Raw genomic sequence first — 15,908 nt, forward strand, 5'->3', positions numbered from 1 at the left:
TCGGCTTGACCCAAGGATTCCAATGATATAAGACACTTGAGTCTGTGACAAACGGTTAATGAGATTTAAGCAAAAATATGATTTTTTTTTGTTTTTTGCACTGTAGCGCCACCTATGGGCCAATCGGGGTCATATTTTGATAACCTCTCCTCGATTTTTGTACTACCATCTGGCAAAGTTTCAAGTCTCTAGCACTTACGGTTTGGGCTGCACGATGCGTTTTACGGCAGAAGAAAAATAATAATAATAATTAAAGCTGCAAGCAGCATTTATCGGGGTTCAAGCATTTAGGGTCTTTAAGCACATAAGGCAGTTTAGTGAGTTGTCTGAGTTTTTGTTTAGGATTTACAGGCTTTTGAGTGTTTTTTGCCATACCCATTTTCTAAATGATCCTGTTATGGCTACCCAATGGGTAAAGTTAAAGTTTTTTATATAATTAATAATCTAGAGCTTCCAGAGAATTGTACTGCACTGGTATATTTCCGATCGGGCGAAAAACCTAGGACTAGTTCGCAAAAGTAGGTTTTTAACATAATCGCAAGTATTTAATGAACAAATTGATTGACAGCAGTAGTTCTTGAGGCAAAGTTGTTCAGTATGAGGAGATCTATCAAATGATATGCATCACGTGATTACATAGCCGTAAAACCTTTTAGCGTCAACTAGTGGCTGATTTTTCAAAATTCTTACAGACCTCTAGGGCCACGAGTCGAACATGCCCACCGAGTTTCGTTCTGATCGGCCTCCGTTAAGAGCAAACTAACAGCTTTGAATTAAAATGGTGAGGTATCCTGTTGTAAACATCAACCATGCCTGTTGACAGTTCTCTTTTGTGGGAAGGGAATGAAAAGTTCTCAAATCCGCAGCACAGCCTCAGACATAACATTTATATCCATGATCTGCCATTTTCACTATTGTCCTTGCTTGCTTCTTCACAATACCTGCAGATCTTCTGATGATTCGGCTGTGCAGGTCCACATTAACACTGCCTGGCCTAGAACATGGACTGGAAAATGCAAATTTGGGGGGTATAAATATTAATGATCCTGACTCCAACGTCACAGTCGGTGTTATGGTGGGATTCACTCATTTTTCAGCGGTCTTTTGCAAACAGGAGATTTACACATGAAGGAGGAAACAATGGTGTTTGAGGCTCACGGTATGTCAGTTCCATGTCCAGAACTCTTATCATTCAACTATGCCAAGATAAATACAGTTTTCAATTGTATGGCACCTTTAAAATAGATGATTAGTAATATAATGCTTACTTGGAGTCTGAAATGGCTTTAACAAAAGAAGAAAAATATTCTTAGATTTCTGTTCATTCTAATCATGTACAAATAAAGTAGCACAGTAAGATTACATTTATTTGAATGCATTAGTGAGTGTGTGATTGTGCTGTGTGTGCAGCGTGTCAATACTAAAAGTGAAGGTTTAGTTGATATCTTTGGTGATAATATCTGTAGTAATCATAAAAAACAATTAAGAAATAAAGAATTAAAATTACAAATAATATTCTATTAAGATATGAGTTACAATAACATGATTTGCAATAGTAATAATATCAATAATATATGCACAATACACACAGATTAGACTATCAGGTCTGTGTTTTACAAAAACATTAGTATTGCAGCCAATGTGAGTCTGTGGGATTTATAAACAGACAAAATATGATTTGAAATGTTATTTTAATGATTTTATTAAGTTTAAACAATATTTCAAATGGGAAAAAAAAATGAAAAATAATATTTTAGTGAGCAGAATGAACCAATGAGTGTTCTTCTTCTGGTGGTTAAAATGTAAATGAAAACAATAATACTTAAACAATAATACTTAATACACTATAGATGTAGATATTTAAAATAAAAGATAGGTAACAAAATGATAATTGCAAATCTCCTCTGTATAACACCATTTTCAGATTTCAAATTAATCACTGAGAGGCAGAATTGTTCAAACTGAGAGCTCAGTAAAAATGAAGTGATAAACTTTGACAAAACATGACTGTGTTATAATAGGTGATTTTCATGTATTATAGCTTTTTTTTACAGTTGAAGTGTTTGAATGAATGAATGGGAATTGGTTTTTTTACTTATATCTCAGGAACCAAAAGGCGAAAAATTCTGAAACTCAGAGCATATATAGTGCTTGAGGAGCCCTGTTGAATGAGACCATCAAGGTGTTTTTGGGCGATTGGGGCTGGGAGTTATGACTGTTATAAGGCATATCTGTTCGGGCTATTATCTCTGGAATGCCCAGGGCAAATAACACCACATTTGAATCGACGCTAGCCAAGGACGCGCCCTTTCCAACGAGCTCTCACACAATGTTCGGGGTGGTCTGGGTCGGGAGTAATGGCCGTTCAAAATCGGGGGTCCCGCGGATTCGCGATGCGCGGGGGGCGCGCTCCCGAGGCCCGCGACGACACGTTTCGATCAAGAGCCCGGAGAGGTCCTCACCATCAAAATTTGAGCGCGCAACGACTTTCCGTTTTCGAGTTATGAATGAATTTGTATTCGGGGGCGTGGCTTAAATGCCGTTACTTTCGTTTCATTTCATTCATTTACTTTCGTCCATTTCCATATCTCAGTGTAACACAATTGTCAATAGTAATACTCAATAGATGAGTTTTGACAAAATGTGATTATAAATGTTAAAATAATGATTTTATAAAGTCTAAATATGAATTTTATAACAATATTAGGGAGTAGTATGATGAAATGACAGCAGGGGGCAGTAAAATACCACTTATTGGCTTAATATGTCATTATATTCATATAAAATCACCTTTTGAAGAAGTTAAACTTTTTTTCTGATAATTATTGATCTAGAGAGTTCAGAGAATTGTGCTGCACTGGTTTTGAACATTATGATATGAACATTATATGATGATAGAAGACACCATTTACAGCAAATACAGGCAATTTACCATAGGAAATATATGGTTTTAAAGCGTTTTAACAGTTATAGCGCCAACTATGGTCCGATCTTCATAAAATTTTCCATGCTTCTTTAGCAGGTTATGACACATATGCTCATCAATTTTTGTGAAGTTCTGAGTTTTCTTTTAGGATTTATAGGCTTTTGAGTGCATTTTACCACGCCCATTTTCTAAATGACCCTGTTATAGCCATGCGAAAAATGCAAAAGTTCAACTTTTTTTTGATAATTATTGACCTAGAGAGTCCATAGAATTGTCCTAGCCTGGTTTGGTTCCGATCGGGCGAAAAACCAGGGACTAGTTCGCAAAAGTACGTTTTTAACATAATTACAAATATTTAATGAACGGTTTGATTGACAGCAATGGTTCTTGAGGCAAAGTTGTTCAACAAGAGGAGATCTATCAAATGGTATGCATTTTGTGACAATAAGTGTAACACCACGTGATTACAGAGCCATAAAACTCGTTAGCGCCAACTAGTGGCCGATTTCTTTTAAAATTCTTACAGACCTCTAGGGCCATGAGTAGAACATGCCCACCGAGTTTCGTTCCGATCGGCCTCCGTTAACCTTGTCTAATAGGTGCTCAAACTTCATTGGCCGATGGCGGCCATGTTTTTTTAGATACGCCAATGTCCTCATACACATACATGACACCTTGGACCAAGACACTGCATACCAATTTTCAAGTCAATCGGACTAACGGTCAGGTGGTTAAAGCCTGTTTTATGTTTTTTATATATTATAGCGCCACCATGTGGCTAATCGCCGCGATTTTTTTACTGTTACCTCATATTGAGCTCATACATATGTGTACCGAGTTTGGTGAAGATACCTCATTTACTTCTGGAGTTATAGCCATTTTAGTAAAATAGGCCCCTCCCATAACATACGTTTTGGCGCCCCTTAGCGACCGTGAATCGAAATTTCGACTTTTTTTCGATAATTATTGATCTTCAGTTTCTAGAGAACATTTCTGCACTGGTTTGGTTCCGATCGGGCGAAAAACCAGGGACTAGTTCGCAAAAGTAGGTTTTTGACAAAATTCAAAATGGCGGAAAATCTATCATGGCGGAAATGAAATCGGAGATATACGTTTTGTTCGTCAGGCGTTCAGCTTTCCAATGATATAAGACACTTGAGTCTACGACATACGGTCTAGGAGTTCTGAGCAGTTTCGCGCTTTTGGTCGCTATAGCGCCACCTATTGGCCAATCGAGGTCATACTTTGATACGTTCTCCCCAAATTGAGGACTACCATTTGGCCAACTTTCAAGGTTCCAGCTCTTACGGTTTGGTCTGCACGATGCGTTTTAGGGGAAAATAATAATAATAATAAAAATCCTTACAATAACAATAGGGTTTCAGCACTTCGTGCTTGAACCCCTAAAAATCAGTACAATTACAATAGGGTTTCAGCACTTCGTGCTTGAACCCCTAATAAAAATCCTTACAATAACAATAGGGTTTCAGCACTTCGTGCTTGAACCCCTAATAACGTAGTCAGCACCGCCGCACAGTCTTCTGTCAGACCAGATGTTGTCAGGCCATATGTCAGTAAAACTCAGAAAAACTAACTTACTGTCGTGTCAGCCGTTTGCTCGTGGCGCGCACTCTTCAATCACGCAAATGCGGCGCGCCCTGTATCACGCAAAATAAACTACTAGCATGTAACGTCGTGTTCTGTCGTCAATTAAGTATTGAAATAACCAAAAGGGAGATTAAAGCTGCGTCAAAACTCTATGTCGGGGCTTTTGTATTCCTTTGTAGGCTACATAAATGTTACATATTTTGGCGTAGCCCTGCTCATTTTTCATTATTAATATTCTAATATTTTATCAATATTGCAAAGTCGTCAAAACTGACTAAATATTTTGTGACCAAAAATGTGAAAAATAGGCCTACATCTAGCCTAAATGATCGTTCATGACATTCTTTTAACTATAAGCAACCCATTTGTCTAGATCTGTATTATTTCATTTGTATAATGAGCTTAAATATTGCTGCGCAGTCGTGTGATTTAGGCTGCTTGATTAACACTATTACAATGTATTCCTATTTAACTCTGATATCCTATATATAAGATCCTCGAATGTGTTCGTGACAAGTGACTGTCTTTATGAGTGAATAATTGAAATTTAATTTAACTGATTTAATAGTGCCAAAAACATTGATTAACTGAAGAAAGAAACAAGTTGCTGAAACCAAACTTTAATGCTAAAAAGTTTACATCTATGCAAAATAATCCTTGAAAGATTTCTCATTTAAAGGAGAAGTTCACTTTTAAAATGAAAATTCTGTCATCATATACTCACCCTCATGTTGTTTCAAACCTGTATGAATTTCTTTCTTCTGCTGAACACAAAGGAAGATATTTAGAAGATTATCAGTAACCAGACAGTTTTTGGGTCCCATTGACTTCCATAGTATATTTTTTTCCTACTATGGAAGTCAATGGGACCCAAAAACTGTCTGGTTACTTATAATCTTCTAAATATCTTCTTTTCTGCTCAGCAGAAGAAAGAAATTCATACAGGTTTGAAACAACATGAGGGTGAGTATATGACAGAATTTTCATTTTAAAAGTGAACTTCTCCTTTAAGGCCATTCCTGTTTGGAATATGTGATTGTGTATTGTCAACTATAAGCAGAAACATTTTCTAGTGTGGATCATTCATTTCAACATTTATCCTCATTCTCATGTTTAAGAATCTGTTATCTGCTTGACAAATAATTTATGCTACTGCCCACTGACATACTTTTAAAGCTATTGTTATCAAAAAATGTTGGCCTTCAAACACCTTAAAATGCACATATGTAGGTCCGAGAAATACAAATTTTCTCGGGGGAGCATGCCCCCGAACCCCCCTAACTACCGCACATTTTAATGTGTGTGTCTGTGTGGTAATATGGGCTGGTGTGGCAACAGTGCCAGGACTGAATTTTTTAACCAGTCTGCCCCCTGCATATAGGCCTAAAATATACATTATTCTCTGTATCGAATCATGTTATCCTATTACCCACACCAGCCCCTGATGTTTCAGGCTCAGCCCCTGATGTTTTTAAAACCTAGAAACGCCCCTGGCCTGTCGTAACTGTTTGTAATCATTCTCATGACTATTAATGTGATGATGCACACCTTCGTTGTATTGTATTTATTCATGAGATTGTGAACGAGCTCTTACCTAATGGATACGTTGAGCCTACGTCACCTGGCATCTTCAGTTTGGTGCACGCCCGTGATGCGCATCGTATAGTAAATACAGAGACGTGAAAACAAACAGCACAAAACATAGCTACTTTCGGTTTTAATAAACACTGTTAAACATATTACGGTGGGTTGTATACGTTGAAAATAGTTATTATTTACTTTATTTAAGTTTGTCATGAGTTGCTTCGCGATTAGCGCGACAGTCTGCCATTATATGCAATCAAAATACCGTTGCATTTGGAATCAATACGATTTGATGTTGTTTCAGAGTTATGAATTATTTATCTTCGACTTCGAATTATCCCCCCATGTCTATTAAGAGTTGGCTAAGTGAATGTCCGTAGCCTAACCCATTTCTCTTTTTTTTTTCCTCAGAGATGACATTTGGTAGCATAAATAATCGATATCAATTATGTAAAAAAATAATTTAAGTCCTTAAAATAAAAATATGAGCACAACTGGCACAACTAATCAAATGACAAAATTTAGAAATTGGATGCAGTTATTATAAACGTCATTATAAACTGAATAATAAATAAGTAAAGATAGATAGATGACAGACAGACCCTTACGAATATAGGCTAACAGTTTTACTATAGAAAAATAATAATAAATTGGTCTTCTGTGGTGGTCGACAGTGCGGTGAGGGTGAGAGTGCGCGCGCCGGGCTCTCTCTCTCTCTCTCTCTCTCTCTCCCTCTCTCCCTCTCTCCCTCCCTCTCTCTCTCTCTCTCTCTCTCTCTCTCTCTCTCTCTCTCGGAGGTGTGGAGAATGTTGTCAAGGCTGGATCTGGATTTTCCCTTTGCCTGCAGAGATTAGGCCTATTGTCTGTGATGTGGACAAAGTCCTCCGGCTGGACCTGACATGAAGACTTGATACAGAAGCAGAAACAATCTCTCTCACTGACCTTGATTATGCAGTTGCGCAAATTTACAGGATTTGTTTGTTATTTGTGCTTGTGCAAGATAGCCATGCCAGCCAGTAAAGTTCCATGGTTTCCAATGTGCCAGCACGCAAATCACGTGTGTGGTGTGTGTAATGTAGTATAATTTGTAAAGTGTAGTGTGCGTGTTGTAATATAAATAACTTTGTAATATATGTGTTTGTGTGTGTAATGTAATACAATGCGTAAAGTGTAGTGTGTGTGTTGTAATATAAATAACTTTGTTATTTGTTATATATATATGTATATATATATTAACTTCGAAAAACACAGCAAAACAATGCACTATCTCAGATTCATAAGGCTTAATGGTGTTATCAGAAGGGGCTCTCTAACAAATGCATAGAGGTTAAATTATAAAAAGATGCTTTAGAAATATGGTATAAGTGTACATGAAAATACTGTTTGGAGAAATGTGTAATTATCCTTACACAATTTCTATTGTGATTGTGAAAATGGTCATGCCTTTCAGGGCTTGATTAGTTATAGTTAACTTAACTGTCTAAATAGGCCCATTTAAAATAATTATTATATGTAGTTGTATCCTATATTCTGAAAATACATTGTTCAACATGTATTTTCACATTAAAAACGGCTTTTTACAACCTTAATCTAATTAGGTTCTGTGTGTTTGAGCAAGAGCACCAAACCAGTAGGTGGTGCTAATGTCTAATAATTTACGTGTTAACACGCAATTTACGTGTTAACACGTTATTTACGCGTTAACACGTAATGACGTGTTAACACGTAAATTGCGTGTTTACGCGTAATTTGCGTGTTAACACGTAATTACGTGTTTACACGACAGTTTCACACGTTTTGGCCCTTTTGGCCTTCCATACATTTCTAACCGGCATGCATCTCGCGCTGATCACCGGTGATCGATTCTGCGCAGATTTTGCTCATCTCAAACAAGCCTAATGTGTCTTGTGGAATATTCCAAGTTTTTCAGAGGGGAGAATGTGTTAGGGTATAACAGGACTGAGTGAAAACCCGGGGACATGACTAAAATGTGTATTTTATCTAAAATATTAGATAAAATATTTTTTTCTCATAAAAACAAACAGACATTTTAAATACATTGGATATAAAGTCACACAACAATCCCCAAAACTTAAGATTTCTGAAGGATTTTAATCATTATATTTCATGGCAAAGTTTAGAGACAGAGAGTGGGACATGCAGAAAATGCTATTTTTTGTGTTCTATGTAGTTTTTATTAATGTTTTTTAATTATAAATTTTATAATTTGTAGTTAGCTTAATATGCAGGACATTTTGCTTAATAATAAAATATATTTTAGAGTTAATTTTCATGCAATTTTATACATATGATGTTCTGGGGACATAAATGTCACCCATTCGGTGGAATGGGTCACATTGTTATTACTGATAAAGTGCAAACCTGCTTATATTTAAATAATGGAGAACAATATTGACATTGAATATTGCACAACACCGGCATTCTGGATAGAGACGTAAATGAAGTTGGTGTCGTGAACCCTTGCGCATGCATAGTAAAAGTATAACCTGTGGGGAAAAAGGCATTTTAAACCTTATTTTGGGGCAAAGTCATCAAACTTTTTCAGCGATTTTTATCATATTTTACTGCTGTTTCTATACATGCAGTTCTCTTTCATAGGTTCACTCAACGCTGCGGCATACCTGTCAACATTTGGATACCAAAATACGGGAAATGGGGGTTCTTTATTTATTTATTTATTTTTTTATTTATATCATGTTTCTTTATTTATTTTTATCAATTGCAACAATTAACTACATTAATTAATCACGATTAATTGCCATTAAATTGCCATTACTTTTTAACATTTTATAATGTAATAATTTCACAATTAATCTCCAAATTAAGGTAGAAAAACATAAAACAGTATATTTTAAATATTTGTCTAACAGGTAGGAAAAATATACAGAAATTGAAGTTATCAAACAGTTTGCACTGCATACAAATTGTACATAGGCCTAGATTAATCCTTATTAAAGTAAAAAAAGATCTTTAGTCAAGAGCAGTGAGTGCTTTTCTCTGTTACCTTTGTTCTTTGATTAACTTTACTGACAGAAAGCTTTATTGGCTACTGTCTCTTTAAAAACAGCCGCTGACGGATCTCACACGCGTCTCATTCTCTCACAACTCTTTGCTTTCATTTACGACTTTTTTTTAAACTAATTTAAGACTGCTCAGACTGCTCTTATGAGGATACTCGACAAAACGGACATTTTGACACAATTGCGTGTGTTAATGCCATCTCTCTCATGTTCGTCCATCCCATAGACAGTATAGGTCCATCCTCGGATGCTGCTGTTCTTCTTCGCGCGATTTTTTTCCCCTAACTACTTCAGTGGAAATCCCGCCCTGCAGCCGATTCTAAAGATTTTATTGGTCATGTGAATCACAGTACTGATTGCCTACACCAAACACTGATCCCTAAACCTACCCGTCATTGTAACCTTAACCAATGAAATTAGCTGCAGGGCGGGATTTTCGCTTAACTGGTTTGCGCCCATTGGGATTTAAAAAAAAAAATTATAGAAAGATTAAAAATACGGGAGAAATACGGGAAAATATTTAAACGGGATGATAGCGGGATAGCAATGTAAAATACGGGAGAATCCCGGGAAAAACGGGAGGGTTGACAGGTATGACTCATAGGTGTCAACTGCGAGAAGAGAGAACTGTACTCTTGCCTGCGCTTTTTTCACTCCTCCCCTCAATGCACCCGCCTACTCTCGAATACATTTCAGACGAGGCTAGGCGCATCTCAAACAAGCCTAATGGGACACAGCTACTTTTGTAAGGGTATGGGCGTAACCGTCGGTGACGCCCATGGCCTCTAGTCAACATTAACCATTCAAGGAAATCGCCTTTGGACGATTACAAAAGCATATCTTCAAAATAACGCCTTCAAAAAATAAAATGGAGCTTGAAACTCGGGAACAATGTAAGTTATTTCTGAATACTTCTTGGCATTTGTTTTTCTTCATGGACATAATATAAAAATAGTCTAATATATAAATAATGTATAGCCTAGATTTAATGTATGCCTTAATAATGAATTTGGTTGGTGATCAGCAAACAATTATTAAAAAGAAAAAAAAAGGCTAAATCCCCATAGACACTGTTTGGACTGTTGTATTATCAGTGAACCTGTGGTGATTTGCTTATACGTTTATCCATACGTAAAATATTATTTGTTTGGGGCAAAAATATTTGTGGTTGTTGATTGTTAAAATTGTATCGGTGCCACATGGCATATCTTGCAATTTTACATTGTTGGTTTACTTAAAATAAATTAGCTCAGTCTTATTATTATTAACGCTATTTAATAATAAAATGAATCATAAACATTGAATGGGTCGTGTTAAGTTATGTGTAGCTATATTGTATATAGGCTAGAACATGGAAAACGCAATTTGTTCATAAAAAGTAAAGGGCTGTGACGACACAATGCTTTTACAGTTCACAGGAAAATATCACATGTATGGAGGTTTTTTATGGGGCTGTGTCTACTGGTGATCATGAGTTGTCTGGTAAGTTCATTTAGCACAACTGCATCTTTTAATCAAACTAAATAATATATATGCTACAAGTATGGTTATATATTTTTTTTCAGTCGCATTGCTTCCCTGCTGAAAAAAATACAGAAATGCTAATGGTTTCACTACAAAACCATTACAAACCATCAGCCGTTAACCATTAAAACCATTAGCAATTCTTTAATGAGACTTTGCTTCTCAAATGATGATGCTAACTTCACAAGAGTGAGTTTGTCTTCTCGGGGAGTGGTCGTTCCTCAACCAGTTTATCTCGTCTCGTTTATCTGGCCGTTTCTCATTATGCGTTCTTGTCTGTACTTGTGTACTTGTGAAACGTCATCAGTCGCTGCCCAAGTACCAATTCAAAGTTCACATCTAGCCTCTTATAGCCTATACTGTCTATTATGGCTGTTTCTCAATTCCAAGAACGCAGAGAACGGACTTGTGTTCTCGTGGAGACCGGTCTCGCCAAGCTTCCTTGGAAGAACGAACTCGGAACCGGCCGCAATGACTTCTGGGACACCAGGCGAGTAGCCTACTAGCTCAAGTCTGCATTCGATGCATCCTCGGTATCAAGAACACATCCGGGTTCTTTCATGCGTCCTCTGTACTTGCGTTCTTGAGAATTGGGTCTGAACTTCGACGGTTAATGATGACGTAAAACGAGAACACAAGGACGCAAGATCGCTGAAGAACGCATATTGAGAAACAATGCATCTAGCCAAGTCCAGTTCAAATCCCCGGATGTGTTCTTGATTATGGGGCGCCGTTTGTAAAGCGGCTCACGCTGAAAACAATAGCAACATTTTGTTTAGCTTCAAACAATGTTTAAAAAACTGGTATGAATTTTTGACGGTCACTTTTTAGCACATTTACAACAATATTTGTCAACGGATATTTTAAATAGTTAAATCTAAATATTAAATGTTACACCTAAATATTAAATGTTAAATCTAAATGTTAAATCTAAATCTAAATCTAAATGTTAAATCTAAATCTAAATCTAAATGTTAAATCTAAATGTTAGACCACACTGTAGCCTATTTTTCGGACTGTAAGTCACATTTTATCATGAAACACGCTGTGATTTATTCCAAAGTGACTCAGGCATATATAATGCATTTAACGTTAAATAATCTAAATGTTGACTTTCAAAAGTAGGCTCGCCAAGAAGGCTATTCGCTGTATTTTGGTTAATTTTTGGTGAGCGCCAGCAAGATCTAAAGAGACCGAGATGTACCTATAGGCTAAATCAGCGTCTTCGCAGCAAGGGAAATGTTTGGAATAACAAGTAGGACTGAGTGCGGCACAGCTTGCCCTTTATATTGTACAACAGACCAATTAAATTAGGCAGAATAACTTTTTATATGTTTGGTTGACTGTGTTTTATTTTGATAATGAGCAGTCTGCGATATGAAGCAATGCCAGAACTGATACTATGTTGTGTGAGAGCGCGATGCGCCCGCGCCATCACTTGGATTTGTTCCACTGCTGGGAAATAACTTAATACTCTGTTATTTATAGTCATACAGATATGACATCATTCGAAACAGTAAAATGTATATTTTTATTTGTGTACATTCAAAATGACTACAAAATATCATGCCATTGAAAAATAAATAAAACAACATGATGCACTGCTTTAGCGCGTCTCGGTCTCTTTAGATCTTGCTGGCGCTCACCAAAAATTAACCAAAATACAGTGAATAGCCTTCTTGGCGAGCCTACTTTTGAAAGTCAACATTTAGATTATTTAACGTTAAATGCATTATATATGCCAGAGCAAGGCTGGATTAGTACCCCCAGGGGCCCCTGGGCACTGAAGCTCATACTAGTTCACAAGACAATGATACAAAAAAAAATTTTCTGAAAAATAGGGCTGCACGATTTGTGGAAAATGTCATATTGTGATTATTGATTGCGATATAGTAAACAAATGGTTTCATGAGTTAACTTGCTTATTTCTCAAGTAAAATGCACACACAGATTAATGATAATGCTGAAATTTGTAGCCTATTTCTCAACTCAAACTAGAAACAACAACTAAATGCACTGTTTTCAAATTAAAATAATATTTTTTAAAAATCAAATATTGTTATTTGTCTCAATAATACAAGAGTTAAAAATAAATGTCATATTTCCATACATAAAATATTTGTTTGGGGCAAAAATATTTGTGGTTGCTGATTGTTAAAATTGTATCGGTGCCACATGGCATATATCTTGCAATTTTACATTGTTGGTTTACTTAAAATTAATTAGTTCAGTCTTATTATTATTAACGCTATTTAATAATAAATATTAATCATAAATATTGAATGGGTTGTGTTAAGTTACATATGTGTAGCTATATTGTATATAGGCTAATAGAACATGGAAAATGCAATTTGTTCATAAAAAGTAAAGGGCTGTGACGACACAATGCTTTTACAGTTCACAGGAAAAGATCACATGTATGGAAGTTTTTTTATGGGGTTGTGTCTACTGGTGATCATGAGTTGTCTGGTAAGTTCATTTAGCACAACTGCATCTTTTAATCAGACTAAACAATATATATGCTACAAGTGTATGGTTATAATTTTTTCCCAGTCGCATTGCTTCCCTGCTGAAAAAAATACAGAAATGCTAATGGTTTCCACTAAAAAAACATTACAAACCATCAGCTGCTAACCATTAAAACCATTAGCAATTCTTTAATGAGACTTTGCTTCTCAAATGATGATGCTAACTTCACAAGAGTGAGTTCAAATGTTAATTTCCAGAAAGATCCTTTGTCTTCTCGGGGAGTGGTCGTTCCTCAACCAGTTCTTCAGTTTCTCCAGCTTACAAGTGTAATGGACTCAGTTCAGTTTGTGTGAATGTAATGGACTCAGTTCAGTTCGTTTGAATGTGAATGCCTATTCTTTGCAGGAATGAACAATGAACGATAAAGAACTTTCCCTTGTGAAGACAGAGTCCCCAGATGACGCAATTCCTCCACAGTGGAATCCAGCACGGTTCTCCCTCACTGCATGAATCCATGTTCGAATGAGTCCCTGTGGAGTCACTGTTAGACGTTTGTTGTAGTCTTTGAGATGAAACTCAAAAATTGTCTTTCGGATGTTGGCAGCTGTAGAAACCTTCAGAGAGCTGTGTTCACCTGCAGAACACCTGGTCTCACAATGTGTATGTAGCTTGAGTTCAGCAGGTGGATGAATGCGTTCAGGTTTTCTTCCTATGGTCCAGCGTAGAATGTGAGCAAAGAGTCAATCTGGACCTTTGTGACTTATTCAGTTGATGTGTCATTCCTTCATGGAGAAACTTCTGCTTCTGTGGCACCTTCCCCATGACAATAATCTGTCCCTTTTTTGACCCATCCTGTCACCTCCAGCGGTGCGGTTGTCTGGACAGGCCTCAATGAATGAAGGGGTTCTCCTTGGTTCCACACTGCTTTGTGTGAGACACTTGAAAAGCATCTTAAATGTCCACTTCACGATTGAGCACTTATGAACTTAAAGACGTAAGGAAATGCATAGGAACACATAATGCAATAAGACAAAAAAACATAAAATGGGTTCATGACAGCAAATGTGATTGGTACATCTGGTCTCAAGTGTTTCTCAGGGTCAGGTAGGGTGGTCCCATTTTAAACATCCAATTCTTCACTACCACTGTGATGTAGTTAAATGGTAGTGGAATTTAAATATTATTGGTCTGAATTACAGAAAGGAAATGCAGCAAGAGGTCAGTGTAATCTAAACAATCAGATTGTATGCATCAATAAATCACGTAATAACAATAATAATAATATTCAATCACAATTATGAAGAAATGCATATATATATATATATATATATATATATATATAAAATCACTGTGTTTGTCAGGAATCTTCCAATGCAAGCCACCTATGTTGATCTAAGAAGGGACTTGGAAGATGCTTAGTCATACAAGAATGGTGTGTGTGTGTGTGTGTGTGTGTGTGTGTGTGTGTTTTGTGCTGGCTAAGTCACAGTCGATGGGGTTACATTGTAAATTTTGTAATTTATTGAAGCGCTCCCACTTCAGATCTATCCATTTTTTTTCCTTGTCATTAGTGGTATTTTGATAAATCAGGGACCCTCTGATTTTCCAACCACCCTAATAACAATCAGAAAGTTTAAACATTTTGAAATTTAATAGCAGGTCTGTCTCTGCTTTATAATTTGCATCATCGATTTGTGACTGTAGCCATTCATATGTACAGTATATGCTTTCCCATGAGTGTTGTGAATAGTGTTTGCTATGTGTGTCTGTGTTAGACTGTCATCATGGGATCAGCTTTACCATCCTATGTGTGTGAAGCTATCTGGATCTGTTAGTGTGACGATGGACAATAGATCTTTAGTGAAGTGACACTTTTGGACTCTATGTCATCTTTAGCTTATGATGTGTAGTGTTCAGCCTGGATAGATTTGATCTATTCCAGGTGATGATGCTGTGAGGGTGTAGTGATGGAGGTGTGTGTTCCGTGTTCATGTCTAGGAGATGGGTGGAATCTAATCTATAACAATTGTGTTGCAAATTTAGTTCCAGTTCTATACTGGGAGGCCATACTTATGCAATGGTGTGCCACTGTTAGATGTGAATGGCCTCTTTGAAGTGTCTTTTCACCCATCTCCTGAGTCTCAGGTTATGTTCTAATAATTCCACTGTCCTGGCTTTGATCCAGGTGGGGTCACACCCGTCCTAGCATCCAGCCTCCAAGGAATTGCAGTAGTAAACCTGAGACAGAAACAAATGCAGAGAGAACCATGGTTAATTCTGATAGCTTCATATTCAGACTGAAGCTATTCTGTGGAATTCTTTTACTTGCTCCATTATCATGTCCATTGCAATTTCAATTCCAGTTGTCACATGAAACCGAATTTCATTGACCAGGTCTGAATGATTGCTGTTGTTTCAGTGCAGTGTCTGACACCTAAAGCTGCTCTTGCAGTTGAGCCTTCACAGTCTGCTGTGTCATATGAGCATTAGAGAGCCCAGTTCTGATGGGGAAATTTTCTGGATTAATCATAGTTTTTATCTCTCCTATTGTCATGAGATCAAATGGGTCAATGCCCATGGCTTTACTTCAAGTTGCTCTCATTACAGCCAGATCTGTGGGCAAAAATTAGTTCACCTGTTTCGGCATTGCCTGCTTAGCATTTGCTGTGGTGTGTTTCTGTAACCCATTAGTAGGAATTAACCCCGGAAAAAGAAAAGGAGAAAAAATATCTACTTGGGTCTGAGCTCACCAAATA

This window comes from Squalius cephalus (assembly GCF_949319135.1).
Source record: "Squalius cephalus genome assembly, chromosome: 11".
Classification (NCBI taxonomy): Eukaryota; Metazoa; Chordata; class Actinopteri; order Cypriniformes; family Leuciscidae; genus Squalius; species Squalius cephalus.